A 13,193-nucleotide genomic window follows, 5' to 3' on the forward strand; every position below is an offset into this window, starting at 1 on the left:
TAGACAATATGAAGGTGAGTGAGGTATGAGCGATGCTAGTAACGCCATTCATTCCGCAGCCAGTCCCTGCTATGAATGGTGTGAAAATGTTGTTCATAGGATCGGTTGGTGTATGCATTTCAGTGGGCTTGGCAGACTGATATGTAATAGCAATTCTGGCTCAGTGAGGAAAGCAACGGGAAACTACCTCACTCCTCATTTCCCTAGTACGCCTCTTCAGTGATGCCTAGGCCATCTATGACAGCTGATGGCAGAGCTGTTGAGGATCCCACCAGCGGAATCGCTGACATACTGAACATACATATGCAAGGATAGACTCTGTGGAAGACATAAACACTGGTCAATATTCAGTCAATGTTACGTTCTACACAAAATACGTGTTATGTGTGTGAAGCTTCCATACCTGATCTAGTCTCCTTTATCAGGATTCTTGCAATTTATGACCACATGCATCTAAAGATTGTTGAATGAGAATCCTGTCCTGTTGTCGCTGAGTATCGTCTTGTAGCGAGAAAAACTTATTTCGACATCACATGATGTAACAGGAGCGTACTTGAATAGAGTTACTTGCAGAAAATTCCTGGAAATCTGCAGATGAAGGGTTTCCCCAAAGAATGTCACTTATTCCACGCAGGTACAAAACTCCGCTGTTCTTTTCCAGTACATGTTCTAATGCTGCTGATCCTTTCACATGCTCGTGCAATTTACAGAATATCACTCCATTCGTACTGAATATATTTTCACCGAACTTGCAAAGAAAACTTTGCAACTTCTCACCAACTGAGACTTTTGTTTTAGGCATATTGAAAGCAACAGTGTTGGCCCCGCAGTGTAGGGGTAGCGTGCCTGCCTCTTACCCGGAGGCCCCGGGTTTGATTCCCAGCCAGGTCAGGGATTTTTACCTGCATCTGAGGGTTGGTTCAAGGTCCACTCAGCCTACGTGATTACAATTGAGGAGCCATCTGACGGTGAGATGGCGGCCCCTGTCTAGAAGGCCAAGAATAACGGTCGAGAGGATCCGTCGTGCTGACCGCACGACACCTCGCATTCTGTAGGCCTTCGGGCTGAGCAGCAGTTGCTTGGTAGGCCATGGCCCTTCGGGGCTGTTGTGCCATAGGGTTTTTATTTGGTTTGGAAAGCAACTGAATTACTGAAGCTCCCTCATTAACCAAGATCACTCAGTGTGCTGAAGGAGGAAGAGGTAAGAGCAAAGGAGAGAGAGATATGAACAATGTCAAATAACTGCACTTTGGTCACAGGGGTCCGGGGTTCGATTCCCGGCAGGGTAGGGAATTTTAACCATAATTGCCTAATTCCCCTGGCTCAGGGACTGGGTGTATGTATTGTCTTCATCATCATCATGACGTGCTGGAGGCCATACGACATTTCACTTCACCCAACCAGCAAACGATAGCTCTTACCTGCTAGAAACATTCCATACAGTACTTTTTAATGGTTCTTTAGTAGAAATATAATCCAGTCTATCCTGAAAAATAATTTCTAGAGCTTACTCTGATATTTATAAAACTAAATCGAAATGAAAATTGCCAAAATACGTCGTTATAATGAGCTTTTGATAAAATATGCCACAAAACTTATTTAAAAAAGCCTAATAAGCATTTATTTGTCCAATGAAACCTGTTTAATTTTGATTATGCGTGGAAACATGCTGAAAATCCAAGACTACATGATATAATGTTAAGGAAAAAAATATGACTTGTCATAGAAATCTGCCCCGCTAATGATCTCTATCAGTAGAATTAACATTTTGTCTACACCTCATTGGAACGATAATTTTGATTGACTGATAAACCTATCCGCGTCATATAAAGAGATTAATGACCACCGGTTCAGCTTATGGATTGTACTTGTCTTCGATTCGACTATGTGGGTAGTTCAGTTAAATGGAGAAAACCCATGTGATTCATGGCTGTAGTGAAAGTGTATATACGGCGTTCTGTCTCCAAGAGGACACGCTCCTTGGTAAGTAAACAAAGTTATTTATTTATTTATTTCCATGAGTATCAGAGGAGATGTTCGGCTCTCTTGGGGTGGATCTTTCCACGGGTGATCTGCACCTGTTGAAGATAATGAGGTGGGGAGAGGGTGAAACCCTGTATGGGCACACGGCCCACTCCTGTTGAATAACACCAAGGGCTTAACGTCCCCATCCGATGAATGAGCCACCATCAACAGCGTCACATGAACTCTGCAGAGAGGTTCGGAATGAAATCCCGCTGACCAACATTCTGGTGCTAGAAATGCTTTCCACCTACGGGTCAGAAACCGGCTGACCATGGCCACCAGATGGGCAACTTAAAAGTGAATGTTGTGTTCAAGGTGTGAATTAAGTTGTGGGTAGCTTCAAGACATTCGCTCTCTTATTGGAACAGATATTTTTCTATTGGAGAGTCTCGATATAAACACCACCTGGCTCATTTCTAACAAGGGAATTACCATATAAATGCAAATAATCCCCACATAATATTTTCAAAAGTTGGTGTCAAAACGTTGGGATGCATATATTATTTGTGTCAAGGTTGGTAGAGTGCTCCTGACAAACAGAAATCTGATAGATCGAAGCATAGCATAACTATCCCCCTGGTCCCCGCAGCAATTGAACATACATCAGCAAGCTGCTTGAGGTGGGTCGAGGGGAGGGGGGCTGCAATATCTTTCTCCGATGCCTTGTTCTCAGAAATACGTCCAATATTTTTTCGCATTGCTTTGAAGTTTTGTAAATGGAACAATGTGTCAGATGCTTACATTATAATGTGCTTTAGATTTCCATTGTCTCATTTGAGGTTTGGGCTTCACCGACAGCCTTGGTAGCTCTCAGTATACGTCACTGTTCTCCAGATCTTCTGCAATCTCAGATAAAATAACAATATCATCGGCAAATCTCAAGGTCTTGATTTCCTCTTTTTGAGTTGTTATTCACATTCCAAATTCCTCTTTGATTTCCTTTACTGCCTGTTCTATATAAACATTGAAAAGTAGGGGGGGGGGGGCAAACTGCATCCTTGCCTCACTCCTTTCTGGATTGTTGCTTCTTTTTCCAAGCCCTCGATTCTTATCACTGTCAGCTGATTTTTATACAAATTGTAGATAATTCTTTGTTCTCTGTATTTAATCCCAATCACCTTCAGTATCTCAAATAGCTTGGTCCAATCAACATTATCAAATGCCTTTTCAAGATCTACAAACACCATGTATGTGGGCTTGTCCTCCTTAATTTGATCCTCTAAGATGAGACGTAAAGTCAGGATTGCTTCACGTGTTCCTATATTTCTTCTGAAGCCAAACTGATCTTCTCCCAACTCAGTTTCAACTTGTCTTTCCATTCTTCTGTAAATAATTATGCAGGTGTGAGGTACTAAACTAATGGTGCGGTAGTTTTCACACTTGTCAGCACCGGCTTTCTTGGGAATAGGTATAAAAACATTCTGCCAAAAATCGGATGGCACTTCTGTCTCATACATCTTACACACTAAATGCAATAACCTTGCCATGCAGGCTTCTCGTAAGGCAGTCAGTAATTCAGAGGGAATGTCATCAATTCAAGGTACCTTGTTCCTATTTAGGTCTCTCAAAGCTCTGTCAAATTCTGACCTCAAAATTGGGTCCCCCATTTCATCAGCATCAACAGAACCATATCATCTACGTCTTTACCTTGATACAACTATTGGATATGTTCCTGCCATCTTTCTGCTTTGTCTTCTTTCCCTAGAAGTGGCTTTCCATCTGAGCTCTTAATATTCATACACCTAGATTTCCTTTCTCCAAACGTTTCCTTTATTTTTCTGTATGCAGCATCTACCGTTCCTAGGACCATACAACCTCCATCCTTGCACTTCTCCTTCAGCCATTCTTCCTTAGCTGTCCTGCACTTCATATCCACTTCATTCTTTAATTGCCTGTATTCCTTTTTGCCCTCTTCATTTTTTGCATTATTGTACTTTCTTCATTCATCAATCAGGTCTAGTATCTCCTGAGTTATCCATTGATTATTAGGTGATCTTTCCTTTCTTCCTAACATTTCTTCAGCAGCCCTAGAGACCTCATTCTTCATGACTGTCAATTCTTCCTTAATTATATTTCCTTCAGGCTTTTCATTTAGTCTTTGTGCAACATGTTCCTTGAAACAGTCCCTCACACTATTTTCTTTCAACTTGTCTAGGTCCCATCTCCTTGCATTCCTTCCTTTCTTCAACTTCAGATGGCATTTCATGACCAACAAGTTGTGATCAGAGTCCACGTCTGCTCCTGGGAAAGTTTTGCAATCCAACACCTGGTTTCTGAATCTCTGCCTAATCATAATGAAGTCTATTTGATACCTTCCAGTGTTTGTCCCAATCCGAATTCTCCTACTGTATTACCTTCTCTCCCTTGGCCTAACACTGCATTCCAGTCTGCCATCACAATTAGATTCTCATCACCTTTTACATATTGTAATAAATCTTCTATCTCTTCAGATATTCTTTTGATTTCTTCATCATCTGCTGAACTAGTAGGCATACACACCTTCACTATTGTGGTGGGCATTGGTTTGGTATCTATCTTGACAACAATCATCTTTTCACTATGCTGGTCCTAGTAGCTTACCTGCTGCCCTATTTTCTTATTCATTATTAAACCGACTCCTGCATTTCCCCTGTTTGATTTTGTGTTGATAATTCTGTAGTCGCCTGACTAAAAATCCTGTTCTTCCTGCCAACGTACTTCACTTATACCAATTATATCTAACTTTAGCCTATCCATCTCCCTTTTCAGATTCTCTAACCTACCACAGCAATTCAAACTTCTAACATTACACGCTCCGACTCGCAGAATGTCAGTATCCATCTTCCTGATGATCCCCACCTGGAGATCCGAATGGGTGACCAGTTTACCTCTGGAATATTTTACCCGGGAGGAAGCCATCAACAGTACATCATTCATAAAGAGAGAGCTGCATGTCCTCGGGAGTTAGCTACAGCTGTATTTACCCGTTGCTTTCACCCGTGTATCAGTATCAACACAGCTAAGCCATATAGAGTATTATTACAAGGCCGTATTAGTCAATCACCGGACTGCCGCCCTTGCAATTTTCAAAAGGCTACTACCACCCTTTCAATGAATCATTTGTTAGTCTGGTCTCTTGACAGATACTCATCCAATATGGCTGCACCTGCAGCTCGGTTATCTACTTTTTTATGACGTGCAAGCCTCCCCACCGCGGCAAGGTCACATGGTTCACATAATTTTTGTTTTTTATATGTATTTTAATGTTGTAATTAACCAACTCGTTGGCTGAATGACCAGTGTACTGGTCTTCAGTTCAGAGGGTCCCTGGTTCATTTCCCGGCCTTGTTGGGGATTTTAACCTTCATTGGTTAATTCCAGTGGCTTGGGGACTGGGTGTTTGTGCTGTCCCCAATATCCCTGCAACTCTCACACCACATATAACACTATCCTCCACCACAATAACATGCAGATACCTACACATGGCAGATGCTGCCTACCCTCATCGGAGGGTCTGTCTTACAAGGGCTGTACCCGGCTAGAAATAGCCACACAAAATTATTATTCCTGCAACATTATCTTTGTCTTGTATACATATGTTTTAGTTATCACATAATCTATTTAATTTTATTTTGGCTGAAGATGGCCACTAAGTGGCTAAAACTAGTCCCAAGACTGATATAATATTATTTGCTTTATATATTGTATTGAAAATACAACATCAACTACTCGGTGAAAATGAATTTACCGAGCTCGATAGCTTCAGTCCCTTAAGTGCGGCCAGTATCCAGTATTCAGCTGATAGTAGGTTCAAACCCCACTTTTGGCAGCCCTGAAGATGGTTTTCCGTAGTTTCCCATTTTCACACCAGGCTGTACCTTCATTAAGGCCACGGCTGCTTCCTTCCCACTCCTAGCCCTTTCCTGTCCCATCGTCACCATAAGACATATCTGTGTCGGTGCGACGTAAAGCCAATAGCAAAAAAAAAAAAAAAAAAAAAAAAAAAAAAAGAAAAAGAAAAATTAACAATTGCGGGAACATATTGTCAGAGGTCTCCCACACGTGCATAGAAACCTGGCGGGAGGTCAGCGCAACTATAGCGCCAAATGGATCTGGCCCCAGAAAATGAGGTAGTTGAAGGAACGGGACAAGATAGCTTGAGTCAGTCAGGGAGCTGTTACGGTGCACTGTTGTGGCTCAGAGGCAACATTTGGATGGCTTCACACAGGGAAGAATCATGAAGAAACTGACAGAAGGACGAAGTGCAACGAGTTTGGTTTTGACCACAGCATTGTTTCACGTGCATTCTGAACCACAGGCACTGCTGCCCGAAGGAGAGGAGGGGTCGACCATGGCAAGCAGATGACTGCAAGGCACCCAATCTCACGCTCAACAGTGGCACGGCGACTGCATGGGGGTGGTCTGTTTGCCTGGCGACCATTACGCCTTATTCATTTGACACCTGCACATCGGTGGCATCGTTTGTGGTTGTTCCAAGAGCGTCAGGCCCGGACCGACGAGGAGTGGGGTCGCGTGCTTTTCTCAGATGAGAGCAGATTCAGTTGGCGTAGTGATACTAGATGTACCCTCATCTGGCAAGATGTGGGAAACGTAATGCACCCAGTAACATTGTCGAACATGATCATTTAGTGGTCCAAATGCTACGCTGTGGGGAGGCATAATGTTGCATGGGCGTACCGACCTCAAAATCTTTGAACGCAGACGTATTGCAGCACATCCACGTGCACCAACAACCATTCAGCAGTTATCAACTGCGCTGGTAGAGGAATGAAACGCCCTACCACAAGAACTCCTTACCGATCTTGTGGCCAGCATGGGAACATTTTGCTGTCTGTGGTGATCACACACCCTTGAACCATGTCCTTTCTTTTGTCCAGGGGACCATAATGAGTCGCAGTGACTTAATTTATTGTCTCTGTATAAAAGTGTCATTTCTGTTCGCCTCATTGCATATTCCTTTCATTTGCCCACCGTACCACACTGTAGCAGTTCTTCCTATGTATGATTCAAGTTTCATCAATCTACGTTACTTGGCAGTGATACAACATGTGAAAGGTACTTTCATCCTTAAGTTTCGCACAGCAGTGTACAATATTACCCTATGCATTAATTTAAGACAACATACTTATATTTCACATGTAATCAAATGGTGCATAGCAAGTTTTAGTGGCACTATTTTATTACATCAGCAGTGAAATTGAACTGTGATATTAAACTACAAAAACATTTTGGGATATGAAAAATGATATTTGACTGCAGTGAACCATGCGGTTTTAGAGATTAATATTTTAATATATCCAGCTGAAGATTGCCTATGAGGCCGAAACTTGCACTGCAAAGTAATTTAAAATACAAGTATTTGTGAATGTGTATAGTATTGATTAGGTGGTAACATCCAACACTTATAATTGTGAAACATTCTGCTTAGTCGAGCAGCTCGTCTCCTTACTTTCAAGTCTTCCCGGCCTGAAGTTGGCAACATTTTTGTAACACTACTCCTTTGTCAGAAATCACCTAGAACAAATCGTGCTGCTTTCTTTGGATCTCTTCCAGTTCTCATATCAAGTAGTCTGGGTATAGGTCTCATACACTAGAACCGTACTTTAATTGAGGTCTAATTAGTGACTTATAAAGCCTCTCCTTTACATCCTTACTACACATTAAAATACTCTCATAATGATGTGAAGAGATCTGTAACCTTTATTTATAATCCCGTTTATGTGATTACCCTAATGGAGAATAACACTGCCTTGCAAGACCCCCCTCTTAATCATCACAGGATGAGGTAAAACAGGTGCAACACAAACACAACATGCATCCGCCGGGAATCTGATTCTGCCTCTCAGTATAGTGTTACTCCACCCGTGCAGTGCATGCTGTCCACAAGGCGGTTGAGGCTGTCCTGGCCAGTCCTGTCTCACTCTTCGACAGCTGCCATCCGGAGGTGGATCATCCTCGCACTGCCTTTTTTCCGTGTATCCCAGGCATGTTCAATGGGAGACACCACAGGCCAGCCCATTCAATGGATGTGAGCCTCCCTGAAGAAGAGGTGGACAGTGTTGTCATGTTTATATGGTTGAACAATGGGCCCGAGGATTCTGTTCTGTCATACTGCCCTCTATGACGATGAGTGGCGTCCGACATCCGTACATAATGCCGTCCCAAAACATGATGGTGGGATCACGTACAGGACACGTCTGGCATTATCTTGCTCTCTCAATACCCTCCTATGATGATTATCCGGCGTCAGACATATTCGGCACTCATCCGTGAAGAGGACCTGCCGCCATTCTTCCAGAGTTCAGTCCAAGTACTCTCTTGCACATTTGTACCTGGCGCTACGGTGTTGGGGTGTACGTGCAGGTGCTCGCCAAGGAACACTTGAGTGTAGGTGGTCCCCATGGAGAAGATTTCTGATTATCTGCGTAGACATAGCCCAACCAGTTGCCCGCCATAAGGCATTACACAGTTCTGTTGCAATGTAGGCTGGGTTCCTGTGAGCAAGGATTCGCACGTAACAGTCATCAGCTGCTCTTGTTGACTACGGACAACCACTGTGAGGACGATCTTCAACATTTTGTGTCACGTGATATCGGCTGTTTGTCCTGACAGCGTCACCAGGCTGGCAATTGCCCTAACAGAGAGACCTTGCTGATGTGAGGCCAATATGCGCATACGGTCAAAAGCAGTAATGACTCGTCAAACATGTTTGCATAGTGCACATGATACAAATGTGCTGTTGTCATGTAGTGTCCACAGGTGACAGTAACAGAGGACTCTTCTGGATTGTTCTGGACTGCGTGTATTATCTCCATGTCCAGCGTTACACATCATTCGGATGTCGAAGTGTCATGCAACTACTCTTAGATAGAAACATAGATCACTGTTAACACTATATCTCCCGTATCTCCCAAGCAAATGTGAAAGAGTAATGTTATGAAGATCTTGCAAACTTTGGGCTAGGAAGACTTACGAGTAAAGAGACGAGCTACTCGACTAAGTGACATGTTATCAATATAGTTGGTCTGTTATTGGACATTATAAGTTTTCCAGCTAATTCATTCCTGGTTTCCAGCGTTTCGCCCCAGTGTGCTAAATTGTCCTTCAGGTTCCCTGTGGGAATCAACATCTATATCATAAGTGATATGTTCCAAGTTGTCAGTACAGAGATGGCAAAAAATGAATAAGCATGAGTGGTGCTTTTAAAGGTAGGAAATATCAAGTAGGAATTCAAGAGGACAGATTGGGGCAAATATTCATTTCTAGAACCATTTTTTGATGGAGCCAGACAAAAAGAGGAATTAGAGATTGGAATAATTTATCAAGGGAAATGTCTGATATATCATTTAAGAGAACACTAGGTAAACATTTGATAGGAAATCTGCTGCCTGAGCAACAGCCATAAACGCCAATCAATGTTTCTTTATTAGAACACATGTCCTAATACATACGAGTATCATCTACAAGCATTAAAAGACTACAATAAATATATTTGCCTGCTTATTTACAACTTCATTTTTAAAATTGATAATAATGTCTTTCCTCCATTCAGAAAGTGCCAGAAGGCAAAGCCTACTGAACACTGTAATTTCATTTGTAAAAATAAGATGGCCTGTACTTTTTTTTTACAGTTGGCTTTATATTAAATTAAAAACAATAAATGTTTATTACTCGACCACCTTTTCAATACATTATAGTCATAAAATTAGGATTTTATCCTTGATAAATAGAAAGAATGGTACATGTTTCGCCTCTCTTAGTAAGCATCATCAACCAATTGTATCATCTCAAGAATAAATCAGGTACCTGATTGAAAGTAACATGTAAAGAGCTAAAATATACATCTGTGGACTTAAACTAAATAAGCAGTCATATTACAAAAATTGAAAATATTAGTAGTAGTACAATATTAAATTCACATAGTATGGTTCTATTGCGTAATGTAAAAAACTATTACACTTCCTCAATTTGACGATAGGAAACACATTTCAACCAGGGTATCAATTACATATTCTATTTGGTTCGTTACGACCCCTGAGGATCACGAGTGACTTGTTCGGCACGTCTTCTTACTTCCCAATACCTCTTCGTTCTCTCACTCCTCCTCTTTCTCTCTGCTTCCGTGATCTGAATCTGGATCCTGGTGTCCGTCCCGTATCTGCCAAGCAAATGTGAAAGAGTAATGTTATGAAGATCTTGCAAACTTTGGGCTAGGAAGACTTAGGAGTAAAGAGACGAACTGCTCAACTAAGTGACCAATATAGTTGGTCTGTTATTGGACATTATAAATTTTCCAGCTAACTCATTCCTGGTTGCCAGTGTTTCGTCCCAGTGTGCTAAATTGGGCTTCAGGTTCTCTCGTTGGAATTAATTGAAATAAATGAATGAATGATGAATGAATGAATGAACATCTATATCATAAGTGATACGTTCTGAGTTGTCAGTACAGAGATGGCATAAAATGAATAAGCGTGAGTGGTGCTTTTAAAGGTGGGAAATATAAAGTAGGAATTCAGGAGGACAGATTTAGGCAAATATTCATTTCTAGAACCAGTTTTTGATGGAGCCGGACAAAAAGAGGAATGAGGTTCGTTACGACCCCTGAGGATCACGAGTGACTTGTTCGGCACGTCTTCTTACTTCGCAATACCTCTTCATTCTCTCAATCTGCCTCTTTCTCTCTGCTTCCGTGATGTGAATCTGGATTCTAAGTGAGTTGAGTGTTTTAGGACAACAGTTGGCTTTATGTCGCACCGACAGAGATAAGTTTTATGGTGACGGTGGGATAGGAAAGGGCTAGGAATTGGAAGGAAAGAGCCATGGTGTTAATTAATGTACAGCCCCAGCATTTGCTTGGTATGAAAATGGGAAACCACACAAAACCATCTCCAGAGCTGTCGACAGTGGGGTTTGGACACACATGTAGCGATTGGGAGAAAATATTACATTTTTATTGCATTTTAACCGGATGAAACTAGGAATTATTAACAAAACTATTCGCGGAAATACGTACAAAATACCGTTTGTCCCTTCTAACCGATTTCTATAGCAAGTAGTGGAGACTTTGCATGTGTTATGATGAAGGGTAGCAAGGGTATATTTTTTGCCAAGGTCATGAACACTGAGGTATGGTTCACCCGCTTGCATTCTCTTTAATGTCTGTTAGCTTTTTAGTGTGTACTCAAATACTAAATGATTTTAATTGTATAATCATACCGCACTATTTTTAATTGTAATACATGTGCAATATTGTTCCTTTGGTGAAATTTTCTTGTTTAGTACTGAATCAAAATAACAAAAAACTATTATTTCCGTACCGCACTTCAATTGGTAAACTGTCATCTTTAGCTCTCTGTCGAAATTCGCTCGAAGTTTATAAAATATCTTAACATTTTGTAGCTTTTCTTTTTTCAGTTTTGGTTTACATAAATCTTCCGTCCGCTATATCCCACAAACAAAGCACTATTGCGAGCTCACAGCTGCGCACCCAAAACCGCACGGCCAACTCGCTCGGTCGTCTGTAAAAAATAAAAGGTGTGCCCCTCAGATATACTTTTATTCTTACAGTTGGGTCTATGAGAGTAGCAGGACGAATAGAAATCGTGCCGGAACCCATCTTCGATTCAGGCTTGTCTTGTCTTGCGGATATTTATTTGGGACTCAATATATTCTTTCCCAGTCACGAGTCCAATGAAATATTTCACTTATATCACAAAAATGACCGGTTTTAGCACGATTACACTTAGATAGATAAACTGAAAGAAGCACTATTATATCGTGTATATGTAGGTTCATGTAAGTATTAAACTATCTGCACTGGTCGAATTCACAGATTACCTATTAATCTTGGGCAATAGAAACGTGTTGCACTGTACAAGACTGGAGAGTAATAAAACTCTTGGTGCGAGATCCACTCACCCGGAACATATAGAAATGCCACTTCACAAACATGTCGGAAAAAACAACAACTGAAAATCTAGATCGTAATTACGATTTGATGTGAGTGTTATCAAGGTATTCGTTTAAGATAGCAATGATCATAGGCGAAGGTTGATACAACAAAGCTGAAAGTCGTGTAAGGAAAGGTACGTGGACGTTAATTAATTTCTGCATTAAAATGGCCTGTTGGCGTGCATATTGGGGGCAATGAAAAAATAAATGGTCACTATCGCCCTGAGGTTCTCCACAGGAACAAGTTGGGTCATTCGTAATATGAAATCGAGATAAATATACCGGGGTTAAGGCACGATTAAAACGTAGTCTGATGATGTTAGTAATGTGACGTCGTGTATACGTACCATTTGCAAACCACGGAAGTGTGGGAATACTCGGTTGAATTTGATCGTAATAGTGGCGTTTCGTACTAGCTGATAAACGCCATTTTGTGCACCATGTGTGTTTAGTTTCATTTTTGATATATGGAAAAAAAAGTCAGAAAGCGGGATTTTGATTTGTAATAAGTTTGCGGTATCTGCACTGGCTTCTTTTGCTGCTATATCGGCCATATCGTTGCCTACGTGCCGGTTATGCCTTTTAATCCATATTAACGTTATAACAAAACCGGATGTTTCCAGTTGAAAAATAAGGTGTTTAACTTCGTAGACATGTATTTTGACTATGGGCGAAGGATTGGAGAGCTTGTAATACACTTTGAGAATCGCTGAATATATTTATTTTTTGGCTTGCAACTATTGTACATATAAGAGAGCTTGATATATGGCATATAATTCTGCTGTAAAGATAGTTAAATTATTAGGCAACGGATATTTAAAGCTAGTTTGTGTTTGTGGATCATAAAATGCTGCTCCGACTCCAGTAGTCGATTTTGATCCATCGGTAAAAAGGTAATAATCTGGTGAGGTTATTGAACTTTTAAATTTCTTAAGAGCGTATAATTTGGGATGAGGTGAATACATTGATTGTTTTAATGAATCAGAAGGGGCAATGATAATAGAAGGACGGAATGTTTGAATATCATAGTCATATGAATACAAATTTACGCGTGGTGTGCGAAGTATAGTCTCAGTAAGATGGTGGAGTTCAGCATACGCCATATATATGGCGGGGTACCGGTACTGATGATGAGGTGGAGGACGCTGTTGATAATATTCATATAATAATTTTAATTTAGGGAAGATAAGGGAGTTCGATCTGCTAATATGTTTAAG

The sequence above is a fragment of the Anabrus simplex genome, chromosome 13 (assembly GCF_040414725.1).
Source record: "Anabrus simplex isolate iqAnaSimp1 chromosome 13, ASM4041472v1, whole genome shotgun sequence".
In the NCBI taxonomy this organism is placed as follows: Eukaryota; Metazoa; Arthropoda; class Insecta; order Orthoptera; family Tettigoniidae; genus Anabrus; species Anabrus simplex.